Genomic DNA, 22,337 nt, shown 5'->3' on the forward strand with positions numbered 1-22,337 from the left:
ATATACATTGTGGAACAGCTAAATCAAGGTAATTTGCATGTGCATTATCTTTAGTAGTTATGATTTGTGTTTTGAGAACCCTTAACCATTTTCAAGTATACACTGTATATCTATAGTCACCACGATGTCTGATAGATATCTTAAACATATTCTTCAGCAAAAGCAAGGCACTAAGCAACTCAGTGAGACCCTGTCTCTAAATAAAATGTAAAATAGTACTGGGGATGTGACTCAATGGTAGAGTGCCCCTGAGTTCAATCTCCAATACCAAAATAAATAAATAAATCAAACGTATTCTTTTGCATGAAATGTTGTAACCTTTGATCAGCATCTGCCCAATTCCATCCTCTTCCCTCTGATGGTCAGCATTCTTCTCTCGAGTTCTCTGAGTTTGACTTTTTTAGGTTCCATATGTAATTGAGATCAGGTAAGAGTTCATCTTTTTACTCCTGCCATATTTTACTTAACGTATTTCTCAAATGATAGGACGTTTTTCTTTTTGTGTCTAAATAGTATTCCCTTGTGTATATCTAACACATTTTCTTCATCTATTCATCTGTTGAAGGGCATTTAGTTTGACCTGGTATCTTGGCTATTATGAATAATGCTGCAGTAAACACAGGAATGCAGATGTCTTTTAGAGTTACTGATTGCATTTTCCTAGAATATACAGAGAGTAGCAGTTTTAATTTTTTTTAAGAACCTCCATTCTTTTTTCCAACAATGGGTATACCATGGAGAGTTTTCTTCTTTGAATTGTGATCCCAATGATTTGTGTCAGCTACACACATTTATGATTTTGCTTTTCTTAAAATCATGAGGGGGCTCTATAAAGGTGAGATCTTGATTCATATTGGGTCACTTCTTGATCTTTTGATTTTTTTTTCCATTATATGTTTTGGACAGGGAGCAAAATTCTTGTTGCTTGCCAAAGCCATTGTGCAGAATTTTTCTCTTTCATTTTTCACAAATTGTGAAGTTTCTTTTCTTTCTTTCTTCCTTTCTTCTTCATTTTTTTTAAGAATAAACCTTTGGACTTCTAAAATGGCAGGCAACATGCTGAGCTGTATTCAACCACTCCTCAGCAAAACAACTGTAACTTCTATGAAAATTGTAAGAAAAAACTCAGATATTTAAAGTCTTTGAATGTTGTCCTAAAGCATACAATAAATGAAGAAACAACATTCATTCAAGAATATTGATTCAATATTCTTCAATATTTATTCAAGAATTCATTCATCATAATAAATCTCAGCAAGAATAGCCAGTGTTTGTTACACTTGAGCCATGATCTCTCTACCTACCCACTAATTTCCAATTCCAAATTGGTATGATTCAAGATTCAGTCCTGTTGATGTAGCCAAGTTTTAATATCTCCCCAGGAAACACAAGCCACCAGCATTTTAAAGTGGTCACTTCTAGCTTCTTGCTGCAGAGGGCAAACTCCAAGTGAGTACAGCCAAATGTTGGAGACTCTTGTCCTCTTATCCCCAACCTAAGTTTGAGAGTATATTTCAAAGCACAGTGGGTCAAAAATTTAAGGTTTCTAATTTCTCTTACCCAAGATTACTTATTGGGTAGAATTTCAAGGTGGACAAAGAAAAGTGTAGGAGACCAGGTGCTACTACTCCTACCCAGGCTCTTATATTGAAGCAGAAATGTCACTCTATGGCAGGTAGATCTCTGTTCTTAGCCTCAGATCAGTAGATTTTGCCCAGACAGTAAGTAATTCTTAAGAACTCTGGAGCTCTCTTTCAAGAAAATGATTTTATTCAAACACATCATAAATAAATTGAATCCTAAGGAAATTTTAACAAGCAGTTAAGAGAGAGGTGGCAACTCTTTGAGAGCAAAGAACTAAACTATAAGCCAGTTAGTTCACTAGGGGTCCTATGGAAAGAGACAGCTCAAAGAACCCCTCCTGAAGTCAGAACAAAGCTCAATAGCTGTTTTCAGCAGTTGAATCTAGAGAACTACTGGTTAATAAAATATTATTAATGAATGACTAACCAACTCTGACATTTAAGTCTTTTAATTCACTATGCCTGTTTTCATACAAATAGGGTCATGTAAAACACCAATTAACTGCAACTTAAAATTTTACCTTTTAATGTAAATTACTTCTAACAAAATAAATTGCTTATATGTCCAGGATGCACAAGAAGCTCAAATGAAATGGGAGGCTGCGATCAGTGAAGCAAGAACCCTGTCTTGGCAAGGATGTCCCTCTTGGCTTTTGAAAATATATGGAGTCATTCATCAGATTAAAGAGCTCGTGAACGAGGCAATGCGAGAGCCATCATCGTTACCTTAGTGTCTCCAGATATTAGGAATCAGTACTTTGTGTTCAGATGCTATACTTTTATCTTGTCATGTCATCTGAGTATCCTGGTCCATTATGTATCAGGTAGAACTACAATATGAAATTGTAAATGAGATTCAGATAGTTATCTTAGGAAAAAAAAGGAAAAGGAATCACATAACTATGTTCTAAGAGTGTGAGAAATGAATTTTGCTACTAGGGAAAGTGTTTCATTTTTTTAAATAAATTCATGTATGTAAAATAGGGGAAGGTATTTGCTATATAGTGTCACCTAATGTTGCTACATCATTCCTTGGAACTATGTTATTTATGTGAAAAAATATTCAGACTCCTCTATACATCTAAATTACTACAACTTCAGTGCTCACCAGATTTAGCTTGATCTTTTTTTAATGGCAACTCTGTGTGGAATCAATTTAATCAGTTTGATTGAGTAGGGCCACAGTTCAGGGTGTATAATTAAAAACCATGAGAATATGCCCAGCAGTTGAAATACCCTGTCGGCTTCCTCACATATTATACCAACTGAATTATGAAGGAAAGATAGATTGTTTGGAAAATACCAATTTGCAAATTTGTCACTTAAATTAAATGTAATCAAAGATTTCATGCAACTTAGTAAGTTTATTCTTTTAAGAATGAGGTAATTTGGGGTAGTAGATATCCAGTTGCCTAGATATACACCTATAATTATGAAAACACTGATGTTAAATTTTAAAATATGTGACAATGAAATTTGGAAAACACCAATATAAAATATATATTTTTTAGGGTTGGGGTTGAGTAGAGTGCTCACCTAGCACATGCTAGACCCTGGGTTTGATCTTCAGCACCACATACAAAAATAAACAAGTGAAATAAAGTTATTGTGTCCAAATACAACTAAAAAATAAATATTTTTAAAATATATTATATATATACATATATGTATGTATGTGTGATATATATATATATATATATATATATATATATATATAATTTTTTAAAATAAAAGGCTAGTGAGAAGAAATCAGTACTGATTAATCCCATGGGGAACATTAACTTTCATATCATTGAGACTGGTATAAGTATGACAGTAACATACAGAAAAAAATATTTTTACTTACTCAGACATTCATTATTATAATAAGAAAATTTGAGATGCTTGTTTTTCCTTGATGGATAAATATTTAAGATATATGAACTACTCTAGATAAATTTTAGCTTAAGAAATATTAAAAAGTGGATTATTTATAGAAGTAATTTTCTTGATCTTTAAATATAGCCAATGGATTATTATAGTTGAAAAATAAGATTTAAATATATATGTACAGATGATTTTATATGAATATGTGTAATTAATATAGAGCCTGAAATTATCATATGCTAAGACTATGGTTCAATAAACAAAATCATCTATAAAGATGACTGAAGAAATAATTATTTTAGAAAACAGTATCTTGTATAAACATTTTATTAATATAGTTAACTTAAAAATTCTTTCTGTTTTCCCTCAGGCTCTACATTCTTTTTAAAGTCCATTAACTGCTAAATTCCTGAAATTGCACAGGACAAAGTTAATTTCATTAAGAGCTATTTATTTCTCTCCAGAGTACTGGTAAAAGTCCAAGTAAATGAGCTAATGAGAGTACATATAATTTATTTCTAAGAACACAGTTGCTATTTCAGATAACTTCAAACCATATAGCTTTAACCTTTATTATTTCTGGTTTATTCATTTACCAAAAGTATAAATGATAGATAGTAAACATACTGACATCAATTAATAATACATAATTCGATGTCTGAGGCAGAAAAATGGACACTTTTTCTAGAGTTTGCATTGAATTAAAGTGAAATACATCAATCAATATTATTTTAACTGAATGTAAAAATTGTGAAGTAAATGTGCACTAAATTAGAGTTTAAGTTTGTAAAAACACAATATATTGACAAATTCTCTAAGCTTTATACAACTTCTGGTCCTTTAACTGAATTGCTTTTTAAATCACATAGACAAAAATGTTATTTTTATTGAATGATCCCTGGGAGGATTTTATTTTCTATGGGTATGTGTGCGGAGTACTCTCATCTCACTTGATGATCATTTGATGAAAGCCAAATGAAAGTCAATCTGAATGTTTATTAAAAATTTCAAAGTATTAAAATTCAGGAGAATAACATTTGGTATAAGTCTTCTGGGGAAAATACAAGTAATTAAAATAAACTGACTCATGACTTAAGTATAGCCAAGTAAAAATTAATGCTTACATGTAATTTGACTGGGACAATCTGTGAAAGTACCGAATACAGGTGATGACAAAACTCCTCACAACACTTCTATTCTTGAAAGCTTTCAAATTCTCATTAAACATCCTGTTGCAACTTTTCAGTTTTGTTTATTAATAGTAATTACAAAAATCATGAATCGACAATTCATTGTATCAAGTGCTTTTTTCCTCTACAGGAGTGATTTTTCCTGACAATACGATTTGCACTTATTCTATTTTAAATGTTCAATTATTTTCCCCCTCTCTGGAATACATTAAATTTGAACATAATAGCTTACATCTTTAATTATATTTGATGAGTTAGTAAATTATTTAGAATTCTCACATACATTTTTATGTGAGAATCAGTACTATAATTTTCTTGTAATACCCTTGTCTGAATTGGATATAAAAGCTATGAATTGGAAAGTATTATGGTTTAGATGTCCCTAAAATGCTCATATGTGAGACAATTCAAGGACGTTTAGAGGTGAAATGATTGGGTTATGAGAGGTTTAACCTAATGGGCACATATCTGCTCTTATGGATTAACTGGGTGGTAACTGTAGGTAGGTAGGGTGTCGCTGGGGTATTTGGGGTATGCATTTGGGGTTTATATTTTGTTCATGGTGAGGGGAACTCTCTCTCTGGTTCTTGCTTATCATGTTCTGAGCTTCTTTCCTCTTCCACCATGCCTCATCTAGGCCCAGAGCAATGAGGCTGGTCTGATAGTCAAATAGACTGAGACCTCTGAAACCGTGAACCTGAAATAAAATTTGCCTTTTCTAAATTTGTTCTTGTCAGGTCTTCACAGCAGCAACAAAGTTGATTAGAACAGAAAATATTTTGTTTCTTTTTTCCTGGAAGAGTTTGTCTACATTTATATTATTTCTAGTTTGGAAAAATTTCACCAAAAGAGATTGCAGGCATTGTCTTGGTGATTTTTGTTTTGAAATAATGGTCTTAATTCTTTTAGCATAAATCATCCTATGACAATTATTTATTTTTTATTTTGCCAAATATATTTTTCAAGGAATTTCTTGTTTCATCTATACTGTCAAGTGCATAAACATACAATTGTTTACAAAATCCTCTTATCATCTTATTAAAGTCTGTATGTTTGCCTTTTTATTTCTGATCTTATATTCTTGATTAGAATTCCTCAACCATTTTTTTTAGATAAGTCTTCCTACGGGGTTATCAATTAAATCTGTTCAAAGAGCCAACTTTTGGCTTTGTTAACTTTATCTGTTGTATACTTTTTTTTTAATTTGGCATTTTCTGAAATAATCTTTATAATTTTACTTTATTTTTGGCATGAATTTGTTCTTCTTTTCTCTTAGAGATATGGCTTTCTTCTTGTATAATAGATACATTTGATGCTACAAATGAACTTCTGAGTATCATTTAATTGTGTATCAAAAGTTTGTTTTGATGTATCCTTAATATAATTCAGTTAAAAATATTTCTATCATTGTTTTTCTCTATTCCAGGCATCTGCCTGGGAACTGGATGGGAGAAAAGGGAAAATAGATGTCCAGTGCTTAAAAGGGTGGATTGTGCCAGGCTAGAATTTGTATAACCTCAGAATCTTTCCTCCACTCCTCTGTAATGCCCTGAGTCTCTGGTATCCTGATATTATGAGTTGATTCCCAGGCTTTTGCAAGATCTGGATTTCAGCAGGTACTAGTAGGATTTTAGAGGGTGGAAAGAAGAGCGAAGTCACTCCTCTTCTCCTCTCCCTGTACTGGGGTTCCATCTCCTCCATGGTTGCCTCCTCTATCCATGCTTAGCCCTGGGGAATCACAACCTGCTTGTCCACACAGTGGCTCCCAAGAACTCTATGTTCTGGGTTGTTTCACCGTCTCTTGTTTTCTCGGCTGTTCCTTCACCAGTATACCCAGTGCATTTCATTAAATTGCCTCTGTTTTAAATAACCATAGTGATATATTACTAATGTTTTAAAAAGCAAAGATCTCTCATTGAGGGAGAAATTAGGTTGACCTCAAAAGAGTAATCAATATAAAGAACAACCATAAGGATTATGAAATCAACTCTAGACTTTACAAAATGTCAGACATATCTGATTAGGACAGGTGTTGATTTTGCCCTTTGACTTTTTGTGGTATTGATACCACTTGAATATGGTTAGTGCCCCACAAAGGTCCAGGTGTTGAAGACATGGTCCCCAAGGTAATGTTATTAGGAAGTGTGGTGGATCTTTAGAAGATGGGGCATCCTGAGAGGTCCTTAGTTTGTTGGGTGCATGACCCGGAAGCATACTGTGGATCCTATTGTGTCCTCACTTGGCATGCTCCCTAATTCAAGATGTAAGTGGTTTGCTCTGCAATGATTCTCATAATTTCTTCCTCCATGACTCATCAAAGGCCCAATGCAATAGGGTTTCCTGATCTTGAACTAGAACCTCTAAAAACATGAGCCAAAGTAGGCCTTTTCTTTTAGTGTTTATTAGCTCAGATATTTATTATAGTAATTTGAAACTAACATTGGTGTTCTCAGTGAGCCAGTTTCCCAGTGACTTTAACTGTTTTCCATATTCTCATTAATGCAAGAGAATGCAATCTCCTCAGCATTGACTAGTAAGTACCATGGTCATTCTAGAAGAAAAATGTTTTCTCAAGAAGAAGTGTCCACTTCCTTTTTATTTTATTTGACCATATTCAGTGTTACAATTCAAACTTTTCCTCCCTTTAGCAACTAAGTCATAAGTGCACTATTTTTTCCCCAAAGAATTTTTAACTCCTCTTTTTACTTTTAAAATCTTACCCTTGTACCTTAGGTATACATCCACTATCCTAAAGGCACTCCTTATAAATTATCTGAGAAAATTTAGAGGTCCTCATGCAAGGAGTCCTTTGTGCTCAACTCTCCTATTTTAGAACCTCAGCATAGACAAATTTCAAGGTAAGTTTGCTGACTATTCCATTTAGCACATTTTCTATAATGTATGTGGTTTTTCAAGTGATAACAAAAGTATTAAAATTATTTTAACATTCATTTGTAATGTTTTTTTTTCCTTCTCTTTCCATTCAATGAAGATGAATTCCGAGGTGATGGTGCAAATAAAATCACAGTAACAAAATGTGGTTGAATTTTCCACCTTAAATATTGAAAATGAAAAAGGTTAGAGAAAGCTTAGAGTAAAAATGTGAGGTCAGGGAAGAGTATGGTGAATTAGAGTGAGGATCATAGAAGAAAACTCATTTTTAATGGAAGATAGATTAGAAAGTTGTGTGGCACCTCTTAAGGGTGAGGGACTTTTGTAAATGAGAGAAAAGGCTAAAGACATGTTTGGGATTTTTGGTGTAGTTTGAAGTAGAGAATGTTTCCTTTTTCTCACCACAAAATTCTTGATAAAAGATCTATGACTTTTTATCAGTTCTTTGGGAATTATATTTATATTTCTTTCTTTGTGTGATATTCTCAAAGGGAAACTAATTACATTGTCGTTTCTAAAAACAAGTGCTCTACTTTTCCATTCCATCTGGTATATCTATAGGAGCGGGCTGTTTGCCAAATAATATATTTTTTTATGAGTTACTTACAAATTTCTCTTTTTTTTCACTTATTTGTTTAACTTATTTATTTCACTTATTTATTTTTTTATGTGGTGTTGAGGATCGAACCCAGGATCTCGCACATGGAAGGCGAGCGCTCTACCACTGAACTACAACCCCAGCCCCTTAAACATTTTTTTTCATGTATTTGTTAACCATTTGTATTTCTTTGTTGAACCAAATCTTGGATAAGGAGAAATCTCTCAACTAGATTTCATTCAACAGAGAATTATGGTTAAAATATACTAATCCTTGACTCCTCAAATGCTATTGGTGATGTTTATCAGGGTATAGTGAAGCTTGGTATCCCCAAGCAATGCCCATATCCCTTATGAGAATGAAGTCTTAGCATTAATTTTTAGGTATTGAGTAAAATTACACAAGTATAATGAACTTGTTATTGTTAACACCTATTTTCTTTAAATAGGCTCCACCATGCCACATACTCCCATCATGATCTACTGCCTCATGGCCGATAGCATCTTTACGTTTTTATTAGTGCATTACTGTTACACATACTAGTTGGGTTCATTTTGATATAATCATAAATGCATATAGCAAAGTTGGTGCATTATCAATCCTCAGTACTTCTGCTTTCCCTGCTCCTCTTCTTCCTCTGATCCCCTTAAATGAATAAAAGACAAATAGTATCTTATTTGTCATGACAGGAGCAATCCATATGCAGAAACAGACTTGAAGTATCGTGTCAATGTGTTATCTTATTTTCAACATAAAGCTGTCCCATATGTAACTTAACTAAAGGAAATTTTTAGAATTAGAGAGACCTTTTCATCCCTCTGATGCCAGTTTGCCAATGTCCATACACAGAATGCTTCACTCATCAATGAAGATGATTATGTAAGTTGGGTTATAGGTAACATCACCACTAAATGTTTAAATAATGCAAGCTAAAATATAGAGTAGCACAAGCCAGCCCTATGAAAAGTAAATGACTGATTTGAAGAAATATTATTCAGAAAGACAGGAACAATTTTAAAGAAGCAATTCATTTGACAGCCTGATAATGAATAGCAGTGGCCTCCTCTATATTCTTATAAGCTTACAGATGCTAGTTCGCATGAGCTAGGAGAGTGTGCTGCTACACCAGAGGAATAACTGAGAAGGAGCATTCATCCCTCTTGAGAGAATGAACTAAAAGCATTTGCATTTGGGAAAACTAAAACTGAAGCATAAGAGCATCTTACATGTGTTGGGAAAACAACACAGAGTAGTTAACGAATGAAAATTAGAAATATGAGTTCTGCAACATCCATAACATTTATATTAGGGCTAGATTAATTTATTAAAGCTTGCACTCACTGACAGATGTAAAGAAAAACAGAACATTATCTGTGCATGGTCCTGTATTTTCTTGCCCTGAGGAGCAACAATTTTACTTATTTAGAGATCAGCCTAGCACTTTTCCACTGCAGATCACAAATTGCTTCATAAACTTTCATGTTGATTTTAACCGGATTGCCAGATTTTCTTCACAGCTTGAAGCAAATCACATCTTCTAATATCTGATGAACAGAGGATTTTTAAAAAATAGTACATGTCCCATTTAAGGGAAATGAACATTTGCCTCAGAAACTGTCTGATCCGTCTGCTAATTAGGTGATGGCATGAAATTACGAGAAACACTGTGGTTGCTTGTATATAAATGGTTTTGAGAAAATAGTCCTATAGGAGTGAGCATATTAGCTTAACTTATCAAACTTTAATAGTAGAGAAATTGTAATATATTATTAAAAGCCAATTTTACATTTGAGGTCTGCTGGTTGCATATTTTTTATTTCAAAGGTTTTACTTTTTTAGGACAAAGGGAAGACTATCTCCACTCAAATGTAGGATGATTTTATCACTACAATAGTAAAAAAAAAAAAATTCTAATTTTTTTTTTTGTGTGTGTGTGTGTAGCTTGTGAAAGCACACATGGTCAATTACATAAGCACATTCTTTTTTTTTTTTTTTTCCCCAGACTGGGGATTGAACTCAGGGACACTTGGATCACTGAGTCACATCCCCAGCCCTATTTTTGTATTTTATTTTGTATTTTTTGTATTTTATCCTGTGAGGTTCCCCATTTCCTGTGAGATACTTCTCACTGAGTTACTTCGCACCTCACTGTTGCTGAGGTTGGCTTTGAATTCATGATCCTCCTGTCTCAGCCTGCCCAGGCTCTGGGATTACAGGTGTGGGCCACTGCTCCCCTCCACACATGTACATTCTAAAAGAAATTTAAACAATGTTTCAGTCTGAATTACAGGTTTCTAAAAATTAATATTATTCAGAATAAATTTATTAGGTAAAGTATGAAGTTCAGTATTATAGCACTTGCCTAGCATATATGAGGTTCTAGGTTTAAACTCCAGCACCAGAAAGAAATAAAGAAAAAAAGAAAGAAAGAGAGGGGGGGGAGGAAGGGAGGGAGGGAAGAGAGAGAGAGAGTAAAGAAAAGCAACAAAAAAAGAAATTCCAAGAATGACTGTGCTTATTCTACTAACACCCATATTTGACTATCCATGAGAGATTATTATGATGATCCAGTGTGGCTAAGGACAATGTCTCCTGAATGCTTATATCCAAAATAACAATATTAAAACATTTCTCTCCATAAGTTTATATTATTAAGGTATCAGTAAGAAGAGAATTAAAAATAGTAATTTCAATAGATAGATAGACCATTGAATTATACATTCATACTGTATTAGGTAAATGAAAATTCACTCTGTTTCTTATGCATATTTAAATAAATGAGTTTAAAAAATTCTGTCTACCGAAAGAACTGTGGAAAAATTAGACTCTTTATCTCAAGAAATCCAGATCCTAGTGATGAAAATATTTATATTAAAAACAGAAGAGATACTACATTTCTTTTGTTGGAAAAGTCAATGATTTAACAATTGCAAATTTTACATTTATTTTCTAATAACAAATTGTATCTGAAGCTTATTTGTCCTAAGTCATTTTGGATTTTTGGTTTAGAACTCCCTCTCAAGAGAGGGCATCAAATTGGTAAGGAACATGGCTGCTAGTGTTGCTATAGAAAAACCTTGGTCCAGTCTCAATTCAAGGAAAGGACCAGATGAGGAAATAATTTGCAGTAATGCAGAAAGTTGACTTCTTTTACCCATTATTCTCTTCTTCCTATTTCCCCTTCCCTGACGGTTCCTTAATCTTCTCCAAATAATGGAAGAAAATCAAAATGCCCTGTATATCTACCAAGTGCTGCATGCTTTGCTAATCATTTTAACTGAAATATCTCCATACAGTCTTAACATACCCCATGACTGATAAAGTAATAAGTGACATTAAAGAGAAAAAATGGAAAAAAAGGCCAATGTTTCTCATCTAACACAAACATGTTTTTACATGTCTATTATTGTTCTTAATGACAGCATATAATCTAAGAGAACTGAAGTAGCTGCTCTTTATTGAATTTTTGATTCCTTAGAAGAGAAAGATATATATTTTAAATGTATTACCTTAATTAAGTATATTCTATGAGGTATAATTTTTTATTAAGGCATTTTGGACTTTTATCAAATGTATTATAGATCTTTTCAATTCCCACCCTAATAGTCCACGAAAGCAAGATGCTGAAAACACAAGATCTGCTGATCACTTCTAAACACTATGCACTGGTAGCTCAATCCATCCCAATCTGGCTCCTGAGCTGTCCTCTCTCTAGAGCTGAGGAAATTTTGTGTGTGTGTCTTCTTCAAGAGAGGAAATCTAAGAACATGCAGAATCTTCATCTCACTCACTCTTGGCTGCTACAGCATCTATCCTGGATGGTGCCTAGACACAAACATTTTTTTAGTTATTTCATCTCATTGTAGTTGTGGAAAATTCCCCATTTCCTGTGAGGAAAGGAGGGATGGAGGGATGGAAGGAGGGAGAGAGAAAGAGAGAGAGGAGAGAGGAGAGAGAGAGAGAGAGAGAGAGAGAGAGAGAGAGAGAGAGAGAGAGAGAGAACACTACAGACCTTATTAGGTTTATTAATTTCAAAATAGATTTCTGCTTCTGCTTTTGGAAAATGAACAAGATTTTCTAAAGTCTTGAAGCTCTTTGTTCTGAAGACAGGTAGAGACTGACTCTAAAACAAAATGTCTCCACTTTTTCTCTGTTAAAAATAATTGGTTAATGACAAATACTAATACTTTCTTTTAAAGCACTGTCTTGATGGAAAATGTAGTGGATTTTTCTATTCACAGGCCAGGTCAAAATAAATTATAGCAACTTCAGTATTGATTTCCTTTTGTGCTGAAAATAGCTTTTGTGAAATTGAGGATCATATGATTTTACCTGAAACTATACCGGAGCATGAGGCATATATTAAGACTCTGCATGGTAGAACTTTTACATCTCTTCTATAATTTTATGTTGAACTCTTTGGAAAGAAAATGGTTATGCAAATTAAATACTATATTTTTAAAATTTGTAACATCTTTCTAACTTAAATTCAGGATATCAGGATTCAAGGCTGAATTACTTTGTTTAGGATGAGCTTTGGTTCCATGAAATTGGGTCTTCAAGGCAGGGATAGCGAATCCTCCTCTTCTTCTACTTAGACTTAGTTAATTCTACATATGGGTTCCAAGAAGTTCTCTGAGAACCATGTGGAACTGAGACTTTCTGGCAATGTCCAAGGGCAAAGATGTCTGGGAAGTGCAGCTCTCTGAGGAGTCTCCTCAGAACCTGAAGTCACATTTTACAGTATCCACAGATGCCTGTCTTTCAGTTCATATTTTAGAATGATTACCCTGGGATGAAAACAGGCAAACAGCTCACTCTCAATCCAACCTCTTTCAAATGACCATCAGCTTCTCTGCTTTAAATCCCAGGAATGAGAATTCAGATGTGGTCATTTTTTTCATATCTTTCTATAAAAAAGAGTGAAATAAAATTTTTCAACTTAAAGTCACAGAAATACAACCACAAATACATTTTTCAATTTGGTTAGGAACCACACAACTCTGTCAACAATGTTAATATCATTTAGATCAAATTCTTTGGCTAACTGAGCTAATTTGCATGGGCTCAATTATAGGTGTGGTGAAATTGAGGTCAAATAAATGACACAGATTCTGATCTGGTTTTGATTACCAAGCTTTATAGACTTTTTTTTTGTGTTTAACTATTACTGTAACTTTGCCAATGAGTGTTTGCCTAACTTCTGCCTTATGAACATCGAGTTTCAATTCCCTTACATATGTCTATGCTTGTAATTTTTGTGTTATAGCTCCTTGCCAGAGTCTTGCTGTTCCTAAACCCACTCTCTAGGGTGGTGTGCCTGCATGAGGTCCTTCCATATGGATGCGTCAGTCATACTACACTCAGGTAAGAGCCATTTTGGATGGTTCCAATTCAAGCAAAATATCTACTATTTAACATCTAATTGTACAAGTAACACTGACTTGTAATTAGGAACAGACTTCAGGATGTCCAGTATTATACATGCTATTAATTTCTTCCAATCTGTAATTTATCTACAATAGCATTGAACAAAAAGTTAATTATAAAAATGGGTTATTCAGAACCAAAATTAATACCTTTACAAATATGTTATTTTTGTAGTAAAAGAACTCTGTTTTTTGCGAGGACTATTTTTCTAAGTTAGTATTTTGTATGTATGTAACTGGATTAAATAACTTCCTGTTGAATGAAAGATGCTTTAAAATAACAGCACAAATTGCTTATTAAGGCTTTCTAAAGTCACGCCTGTTCTGCAGTAGGACATTTAAAACTATATGTATTGAAATTAAGCACAAGCAAAGAAAATTGCTACTTGTTGATTTTGGATGATATAAAAACATAAACTTCTACCATTTGACAGATTTAGAAAAAAAATCCTTTTTGGAGGAATTTCAAGCATTAGAAAAAATGTTTTGAAAAAACCATTAATATTAGCACCTATTAAACAGCAATAAGACAATCTTGTCTGTAATAAATGTAGAGGTAAGTATTATGTGTCAGACAGTGTGCTGTTACAACAGGTAATTAAGGCAAATTTGACTCTCTTTTCATTCAAGTTGTCCCTTTGCAAAAGGTAATAGCATATTATCACTGTGAATAAGAATTCACTCTCTTTCTCATATTTGATGCTTTATAGGTACATTTGTATTTAGATAGAGATACAAATATATAGATGTAGACACATAAAACGTTAATATCAGCTTAAGTGATTATTCCAGCAATGGCTGTAAAAATATGTAGACTACAGTAAGAAACAACAGACATAAAGGTGATTCTCTGTATCCTCCCCCTCCTAGTGCCAAGCATGAGCAGCCCAGATAGACTAATTCTTTCTAAGCAAGGAAACCAAAGTAGAGTCATGATTAATAGTGAGAACTAAGACCAATTAATTAATCCACTATGAGAACTTTAATTCTTACACAGTGAGTATCTATGTCTATCTTAACCTTGTTCCTAGTAACCAAGATATTGGAAACTGAATGACCAAAGCAGCCATTGATCAGAACAGTATTTAAGTACTTCCTACCTATGTTTTTGTGTTTCTTCTCACAGAATGTGGAACCACACCCTTTCTTCCACCTTAAGATCGCTTACTTTGTTATTTTCTATCAGGGAAGAGGATATTTTTGAAGAGAGAAGTGGGAAGTAGCAGATACAGATGACTTACGTCCACTGGGGGAAAAAATATCTGTAGTTTACATGTAAGCAGATGAAAGCAAATTAGGGTAAGATTTAGAATAAGAGGTTTCTCACAATATCTTCCAAAAAAAATATTAGGACGGGAAGACTTACAGAACATTTCTCACAAAATAGATAGTAAACCTCTGAGGATCATGTAGCTCCTGTCACCTGTGTTCACCCATTTTGAGATATTTCTTTCTTTTCCTCATAATTTCGCCTGTAGCTCAAGCCAGAGGACTCTTTTCTTCTCACACTTCCTGGACATCCTGGTTTCAGTGACATAAACCTTCCTCTTCTTTGTTATTTTTTTCTTTTACATTTTTATTAAAAAAATAAAAATATCCTTTATGTGGTTTTTGCTTAGGACCCCAGAATTTCCAGATGCTGATATACTTTAAGAGTGGGATAGAAGAGGGAACAAAGAAAACAATGAGAAATTTAATAATTCTTAGTAATTTACAAATACATTATGCGTAGGCATATGTTTTTACTTAAGATGTGTTCTTATTTTTTAACACAAGAGAGGATGATTTAAATTTTTATGACATTTTGAAGGATTCTTAAATACAACCCTTAGCTCTGTGTCTCTTGTTTTCTAAAGAAATTAATTACTAATTGTATCTTAAAGAAGCACTTTACTGTCTTCCCACAAAAAGCAAATGAACATAGTTTTCATGATACTTTGAAGATACAATAATATGTCATCAGACTTGTAGAAATGAAGGAAGGATTTTTTATCCATGTTCCATAAAATAAAATTGTGAGAAGGAAAAACATATACTATAGAAATAAGGAGGGAAAAAAACCCTCAGAGAAAAGGCTGAGCAGAAATTAATACATAATTAGAAGAAAATAATTTATACTACAATCTCTTTAGAAATAATTTATTTGGCAATATTTTGTGGATTTTTAAGTTATTTGTTTTGTTGTTAAATCCATTTCATTAAAATGATTTTACACTTTTAAAGTAGCATAATGACATAATTTATATGATGCCACACTGATCAATGTCATCTAATGTTTCATTTACCTGTGACCAAGTGTTTGTAAGAAATATAATTTTCTTATGAGTGTACTAACATTTGATTTCCATTAAAATATATAAATGCTATAAAATTTTCAAAAAATCATGCTGAAAGGAATCTCAATTTCTATTTCCCTTGAGCTGTAACTCTCCATATAGCAGTTCATTTGAACTATGTAAGGTTTCGAACTTTTACCTTCACAATAAGGAAAGATTTAAAAAAAAAATCATGCTATTTCTGTAACTGAATATGTCCATACAATAAAGTGATTAAATTAGCATTTCTTCAAACATTGCAAATATTATGTTATCTAGTCTCTGAAACACCTACAAATTCCCTCTAAATAACTATGCATACTCTCTTTCTGTAGATGGATAGAAATTTTAAATATGAAAATCTCCAATCATAAAGCATTTTTACAGTGTTATATTATCGCTTACTGTAACAAATTACCATACACTTAGTAAAACAACACAAACTTATCATCTTATCACACTGGAAGTCTATAATCCACAAAGGATCTTCCATGGTGCTGCCCTCCTCTGGAGGTTTTAGGAGAGGATTGTTTCCTTGGCTTTTCACACTTCTGGAAGGCTACTGCTTTCCTTGGCTAGCGGCCTCATATCATGCCAACTTTCTAACATTACATCTCCTTCACTGACTCCTCTGTCTCCTCTTTCCCTTACAAGGACCACCATGATTAGACAGGGTGTGCCCTGAATCCAAGATAAATTCCCTTCTCTGTCATATCTGCAAAGTCATTTGTCATGTAAGGTAATATATTCAAGGATTCCAGAGATTGGGATATGGATATCTTTGGGAAATTGTCATTCTTCCTACCACAATAGAGTGTTCTCAGTGCCCTCTTTTTTTAAAAAAAAAAAAGAAAGAAAAAAGATTGTCAGAGCAAAAATAAGCAAATTATTAAACTGATTTTGAAAAGACCTGTTCAGAAATCTTTAAGAAGCACCTTAAATACAGAAGAGCATTTTTATATTGCCTACATGTGAACAATATATTTCAACATCATAATAAATATAAATAATCAATCTGTATCTTGGCACTTACAAGACACATGAGAACATGACAGTAGTTACTGTATCATACAGGAATTGCTTCCTATGGGATTATAGGAGCTGTCTCATTTTTGTTAAAGGCTGGAATTCATTAGAGTAGTGTGATACCTTATACCCCCAATTTGATGATATATGTGTCTGTCAAATTCTTGAACATCTAGCACTATGATGTACCTACACAGGAGCCATTCAAATACTAGTTGTGTGAGTTTATTTTTGACTGCTCTATATCTGCAAATTTGTTTGCCTTACTAAAAGTATATTGAAGAACAGGAATCAAATTCAAACATGATTAAGGCTTTCATCCCTCTGCAGTACAAATTGGCAGATATAAATGCTTTTTCACTCCTTACGATTTATCTACCATGACTTAGCATCAGAAAGACACAGATGCCAACATGTGGGAAAAAATTTCAATACTGACATGAATGGAAATGTCTTTTAGCCAGGGGAAAAGAGTGAACCAAAACATTTTATATTTCTTTGGATTCTTTCTTTTGAAAGTTGTTAATATACCCTTATTTTTCTATTCTGCCCTGATTCCTAAAAGTATCCTGAGAATAGACTGCATAATCTAAAAGAGTTTTAGAAATAAACATTATGTATCTCTTTTTGAATGCTTAGGATACTGGATAAATTTTAAACTTCATGTTTTATCTAAAAGATAAAATTTTGTTCCATTTCCCAAAAGCCAAAGGACCCTCTTGTGGCCTCCTTTTCTGAGTTCAGATCAGTCATCTTGGTCTCGCTGGACTATGTTTACTCTTAGTCTGAGGTTTTCTTGTTCCCTTTCCTCTCATTGTCCCTTAAGAAATCAAAACCGTTCTTTGAGCTCACTCAGATTAACATGATACTGTAGATTCAGGATTACATATTCTTCCCAACTGAGAAGTTATTACTCATCACAGATTGTGTTAAACGTTGAAATTGCAGTGTTTTATGATTGATGATATCCACCCTGAATCGGGATTGAAGTAGAATGATAATTTCATATTATTAAATAATGAACATCGAATCTCTTTCAGTCTTAAAACAACTTCTATTTTAAAATAGAACAAGTCATGTTGTAGCTGGTGCAAAATCACCACACATCTTGTGTTTGTTGCAGTTGGTACAAAGTGGGCTGAAGATAAAGGAAAAAGAATGGCTTGCTGGCTGGGTTGCTTAGTAGGTGGTGGCATTTTAGCCCACAGACAGGCTCAACCTCAAGCCACAGGGTAGCATGGGGGACATTGGGTAGCTGGAATGAGAACAGGGCTATAAATATGTGCATTGCAATCTTGGACCTTAGGCTCCTGTTTTTTCTCGTTCTTCTTCTCGGATATGATGTGTGATAATAGAATAATAATTCAAGTCCTTCAGGTAACTTAAATTGCTTATTAAACCATATGAGATTGATGATTCTAGCCTTTAGGTCTAATGTGCCAAACTTTTTCACCAGTTCAACAATTGTGTTCCTTCCTATTATACTTTAAAAATTCCTTTCTAACATACTTTAAATGAACAAAAGAATCCCTAGAAGGAAGGGCCTCTTGGAGACAAATATGTATCATTTAAATCCTTATTTAGTTGTGTTTTTGTTGTTGTTGTTGTTTTTTGTTGTTGTTGCTATTGTTTTGTGGTGCTGGGTATTAAACCCAGGGCCTTGTGCATATGAGGCAAGCACTCTACCAACTGAGCTATATCCCCAGCCCTAAGTCCTTATTTGAAAGTATCATTTAAAACTTTATGCATCAACTCTTTGTTTTTTTTTTCCACTGTTTATTTTATTTTTTCCAAATCAAACTGAAAAGGCAGAATATTTAACATTTTTTATTTGTTTTTGGCAGTGATAAGGATAGATCTCAAGGCCTCACACCTGCTAGGCAAGGACACAACCACTGAGTGACAACCTGACCCTTTATTATTTGAATTTGAGACACAATCTCTCTAGATTGTCCAAGCTGTCCTTAAACTTGCCATCCTTCTCCCCTGGCCTCCCAAGTATCTGGGATTCCAAGGCCTGCACCAACATCCCCACTTGGATCCACATGTATAAATATTTCCTTGGCGTTATGAGAAATGGAATTTTAGGTGTGCACATTTCCAAGGATGTGCTATTTTGATATATGTCCCTCAAAAAGCTGTGCTAACTTACCCTCTTCCAGCAATATAAAAGAGCACTCACGTTCTGACCTTTACTAACACCAGGTATTTACTATTATTAAAAAAAATTGCTACTTTGATACAAAAAATATTATAATTGTTTTTATTTGCCTTGACTCTTTCTTAACCTGCTGTGATTCAATAAATTATTTCTCCCAAATCTATCACTGATGCAATTAGGAGTGAGACTACTATACAATTTCTGATCTAGGTGTGTTTTTGTACAAATATGAAAAAGCAGATTTTATTTTTCCCTCATTTTATAGAAGACTTCAGATCTTTTAAGAGGCTCAGTGCAGGACCAATGGCTGTATCAAAAAATCATCATATTGAAATGAAAAAAATGATACATTTTCAAGAAAAAAAAGGTTCTGGGGTGACATTAGAAAACACTTATGAAATGTGGAGGTCATTTTAGTTCCAGAGGTTTAGTTCCAGATGAGCATCAAAACATGTTAGAAACTTGAATAACTCGTTTTTATTCATTTATTCATTCTTCTTAAATGGAGACCAGCATTTCCTCCAGGTGATAATCTGATTTTTAAAGGTGCAGAATAAGTTCACTAATCTGATATTCTATGCTTCAGCAAACATTGCTGTTATGTGGGAGAATAAAATAGTGTATACATCATTTCTATCCAGTAGAGGTTCTAGGTAATTCCTTTGGGGCAAGGAATGAAGAACAGCATGTGTGTGTGTGTGTGTGTGTGTATGTTTTTAACCTTCACCAAAATTTTACTTTTTAAAATAAATTATCATACTTATCAGTGGTTTCCTAATCTTTTCTATAAATAATTTCTTTTTATTACATTTTTTTGGAAAAATATATTGGTATAATTCTGGTTTGAGAATTGACAATATAAAATTCCCAGAGCAAAGGATCTCTCCTAAGATATATTTTATTTCAATTTCAGTTTCTGGGTTCTGGTTTAATATGCATGCTGAGTTGCAGAGCGTTTTTAGTTAATTTTGCTTTGCTTAAAGCTATTAATTGGAATTATATATAGACAATTATTCATGCATTACATTTTACCTGTAGGGAGAACGGAATACTATTTTGAAGTAAGAATAACTCAAGTAGCAAACTGAAACAACCCACAGAGCACTCTAATATTCAATTGGCACTTCATTAAATCTTTTCACAATTACTTAGAATTTGTTGGATGAAACATTTGCTACAAATCATTGCTAATGCAGCATCTTAAATAACTTCAAAACGAGCTGGTACATTTCTATTAAGCAGTCTTGATGAACAATTTGAGAAGGAAAATACTACAGCATTTTATATTATTTTCTTCTTCCTTCACATTTTCTTTCGATTGTTAATAATTTAAAAAGTGCGAATTTTTACATTAGGGAATTGCTGATAATAGGATAATTTCTTAAGAGAATTTTGACCACCCTGAGGTCTCACTGGCCACTCCTTAGAGAAAGGAGCCTTTGTCATGCAAAATGTTCATGATACTTTCTGTAGTGTACTTTTCCTCCCTCCGTCTCCAAATATCTTCAGCACATTTTTTTGGATAACTGAGGACTGCTCAAATATCGTACAGATCTTTATTGCCTTTACAATGCCCAGTGACCCAAAGGAAAAAGGAAAAATATATGAAATAACACTCCTTTAATTAAAACATACTTTGGAATACCTACTTGATTGAATTATGTTCACTTATATAATACTGCTACCATATATGTGTCTCCAAGAGTAATTCACTAGTCTTTATACAGAACACATGAAATTTGATCAATTTAATTTCATTCACTTGGTTTCTGTGTACTCCAATATCAATTGAAGAAAAGCAGAACTCAATATTATGGGTTGTTTTGTGTGTGTGTGTGTGTGTGTGTGTGTGTATTTGATTGCTTTTGAAATTGTGTCTACAATGCAATGATCTTCACAGTTATACAAAATAGAACAAAGAACTCTAAAAGAAGTGTTAGGAGCATCTTTCTATAGGAATAGAGAAAGCCAACTAAAGGGGTGCAGAATTCTTGGGTAGAGATAGTCCTGCTGGTCTAAGAGTCTCAGAAAACTTCCAAGTGAGTCTCAGTCTTCTTGTTTGCTTCAAGTAGAAATGTTACGTTCTTCCTGAGCATCGACTGAGGTGGCCCTGCCCCATGTCTGAAGAAAAACAAGATAGAGATTACACTCAACCCTATAATGAGTTGGAATATACAAGATCAATAGACCAATTCTGAGATGAGGCATTGTATTGGGGTGGGAGGGGGTCCTCTGTGGAGGTAGGGGATGAGTGATTGGGGTTTGGGATCAGGGAAGGAATGAGTGTCTCAAAATCAGGGCAGTGTTCCATGCCACAAAAATGAAGGCTCTGCACTCAGAGTTAGAATTGTGTCCAGCAAAAGGAATTCTTTCAGTAGCATAAAAGACCAAGAAACTTGAATCTCATCCCATTTCCTCTAACATTGTCTCATTTGGAGCAACCTGAATCTTACTTTCCGTCATTTCTATGATGCAGCAATTACCTGTCCTTGAAGCTCCTAGTGAGAATCTCTTGATGATGTTCTTTCTAAAATGCTAACTACTGTCCCCGAACTTGTAATCTTGGGGCTGCCAAAAAGGTCCCTAAATTGTTCAATGTATTCCTGAAGTCTCTAAAGGATCTTGTGAAAAGAAAGCCTATTTATGTTCCTCACTCCAATCTTAAAATACACTAACTATTGCATGAAAATGGTTTCATTAATTTCTTGTTTTTACCCTTGAAACAACCAGGGACCTGGAAACTTTTGTCTCCCTTGTAGTTAAAACATGTTTTGGTTTCCCTCAAAATGCATCTTTTCTTTTCTTTTTTTTTTTCTCAAGCTATTGAGAGAAATAATTCTCTAATATTTTATTTTTAAAAAGTCTTAATGTTTGCACATCTAAAACTGCATTTAAATGTCTTCCTTTGAAAATAATTGGTTTAGTAGTTAAATTTACATTCTACTATCTAAAGCATAAAATCCCTAGATTTTAAATAATAATGTATACTCTGTGAAAATATTATTGTTACATTAGTTAAACATCATGTCTACCCTATATGGAGAGCAGTTTGTTTGTGTGTACCTTCTTATTTTTTATTTCTTTAGTTAAACATCATGTCTACCCTATATGGAGAGCAGTTTGTTTGTGTGTACCTTCTTATTTTTTATTTCTTTCAGTACCAGGATTGAACTCAGGGTCACTCAACCTCTGAGCCACATCCCCAGCCCTTTTTTGTATTTTATTTAGAGACAGGATTTCACTAAGTTGCTTAGCATCTCTTGTTGCTGAGGCTGGC

General features: G+C 33.6%; 1 long non-coding RNA gene across 1 annotated transcript in view; it reads left to right on the forward strand.

Annotated features, from left to right (window-relative positions):
* The first annotated feature begins 13,330 nt into the window (after window positions 1–13,330).
* The window catches only part of LOC144370596 (uncharacterized), a 75,991-nt gene continuing 66,984 nt past the window's right edge, over window positions 13,331–22,337 (forward strand). Inside the window, exon 1 of the long non-coding RNA XR_013430511.1 lies at window positions 13,331–13,496. This is a non-coding gene — a long non-coding RNA (uncharacterized LOC144370596). The remainder of the gene's footprint in view (window positions 13,497–22,337) is intronic.

The sequence above is a fragment of the Ictidomys tridecemlineatus genome, chromosome 14, assembly GCF_052094955.1.
Source record: "Ictidomys tridecemlineatus isolate mIctTri1 chromosome 14, mIctTri1.hap1, whole genome shotgun sequence".
Taxonomy (NCBI): Eukaryota; Metazoa; Chordata; class Mammalia; order Rodentia; family Sciuridae; genus Ictidomys; species Ictidomys tridecemlineatus.